The sequence below is a fragment of the Sinocyclocheilus rhinocerous genome, unplaced genomic scaffold (assembly GCF_001515625.1).
Source record: "Sinocyclocheilus rhinocerous isolate Xijiao unplaced genomic scaffold, SAMN03320098_v1.1 scaffold1591, whole genome shotgun sequence".
Lineage (NCBI taxonomy): Eukaryota > Metazoa > Chordata > Actinopteri > Cypriniformes > Cyprinidae > Sinocyclocheilus > Sinocyclocheilus rhinocerous.
The window spans coordinates 506,228-508,419 of record NW_015652264.1 but is presented as its reverse complement, the minus strand read 5'-3'; positions in this window follow the sequence as shown (position 1 = coordinate 508,419).

Sequence of the window (2,192 nt, the reverse complement as noted above, 5' to 3'; positions counted from 1 at the left end):
TGCACAGAGGGTAAGGAAACTAGAAGGAAGATCTGCTAAGTGGGTCAGCGTGTCTTGCCCTGCTGTGCACATGAACATATGCATGTGTTTGTGACACGTTGCTTCAAAACACAACATCTAGAAAGAATGCTCACATTGAAGCCTTGGAGTCGACTCCAGGCAAACACGTGGAAATAAGCAAGAAATTGCTAACAGATTCATTAGGGAGGTCTGAAGCGTTAGTTCACTCTCACTGGCAAAGTGAAAAGATGGAAATGTACAGTAACAAGATGGAACTACTGCACAATAGGAAAAAAGAAAACGAAATTACTCTCGCTCATATTCGCTCACTCAGTCACACTAAAAAGCGCTATGAAAAGGTACAAAGAGGCTGCATTTCATTCAAAGACAATGAACTGAGATTTCACCACTCTGCAGTTTGTGAACGTCTGAGCCAGCTCTGTGCAAAAATAATGCCTCCGTCCAAGAATAAAACTGGAAAACTAAAGCAACACAAGTGCTTCAAAGTCAAATAAAACTAAAGCAACACAAGTGCTTCAAAGTCAAATAAAAACACCCATTAAGATTAAACAACTCGCTCAATAGTCTAATTAACGCTTTATTCTGTTATCAAAACCTTCACACAATCACGGAGAACAGGTTTACAGAAGGCCACGTATTTGACTTTTAAAAATAAAAAAAATTTTGTTTTGTTTTTTTGTCCTGTAGGTCAATTTATTTATTCACTGCAAGATATCCTTGCTCTCCGGGGGCAAGTAATATATAAATATATAAAGTTCTAGAGGTAACAAACAAGTGTGTTTAATGAATATTTATACTAAAGTTACAAAAAGTAGTACTGAAAGTAACTATACACTCTTTTATTGCCGTTATACCTTGATATATTCCCATATATGACATATATGATGCTTCTGCATTAAATTAAGTAAAATTTATATTATCAGATGGATTGTATTCGTTTTAAGGAATCAAATCATAAGTGCACAGTGAGGCTATTTCGTTTTAAAGTGAGTAAAGTCTGTTTTTGCCCAGCATGATCTTAGTATTACAGTGTACAGCATGTTTATATTTTCATAAATTAGGACAGACACTGAAACAACATCACTGTATGGACAGCATCTAAAACACAAAACCCTTTTACGTACGTATCAACTATAGAGGAGTACAAATGTTTATCAATCTAAAGTTGTTTATGCATAAAAGGGTTTAAGTTTTAGATACTGCAATACATTGATACTGTACACTTTACGTATAAATTCTTACAAATGCAAATGAGAGCACCCTGTTTTGTTAGATGTGTTTTGTTTCGCATTAAAGCAAGTGATACCTTTATTATTCAGAAATTCTCTTTGCTTTTTCCTTGGCCTTGACAGCTACTTCAACCCATTCCAGGCCGAACACTTTCATAAAAGAAATATGTTGAAATATGTTCATGCACATGCAAATTTTGCTACTTACTTACACTGACTGCCATTACACAAGAAAATTGGCCTTGATAAGATATGATAGATGAGAGTGCTTAAAAAAGTCAAGATGACCTAAATCGAGAAACTTCTTGTCTAAAAAGCATTTGCACATCATGCCTATCTACCTGAAATGTCCCCCAAAAAAGAAAGAAAAAAATTTATAAAAAGAAATAAAATAATAAAATGAAATAAAATAAAATAAAATAGTAGATAGGGTTGTCCATACCAGGGGCGTAGATTACGCGGGGGACGCGGGGGACGTGTCCCCCGCACTTTTTCGGGCAAGTGTGTTCGCATAGAGGTTTTCAAGAGCCGGTGTGAATAAATATAGATTTAAATTCAAACAGACAGGATAGTCTGTGCATGATCTGATGTTTTATTCGGACCCAGAATAAGACGAGATGAACATCACGGAGCGCTAAACATTCCGTGCAGTGTATGTTTCATTCATACTCGAAGCCAGAGGGCGCTCTCGCGCAGAAAGTCGAATGAGGAAATTCCTAATATGGACAAAAGCGTCCAGCTATCTATGAAAACAGTTGTTTTCAGAAAAACAGAAACGTTCGGAAACATGAAGACTTTAAACATACGATTGCGACAATATGGTTTATTTGTGTTTGTCAAGTCATCTCCAGATAATAAATAAAGTATATGAACAATGCAGTATGCAGTACAAATATTTTTACAAGGCTATTTCAAATAACTGTTTTCTATTTGAATATATTT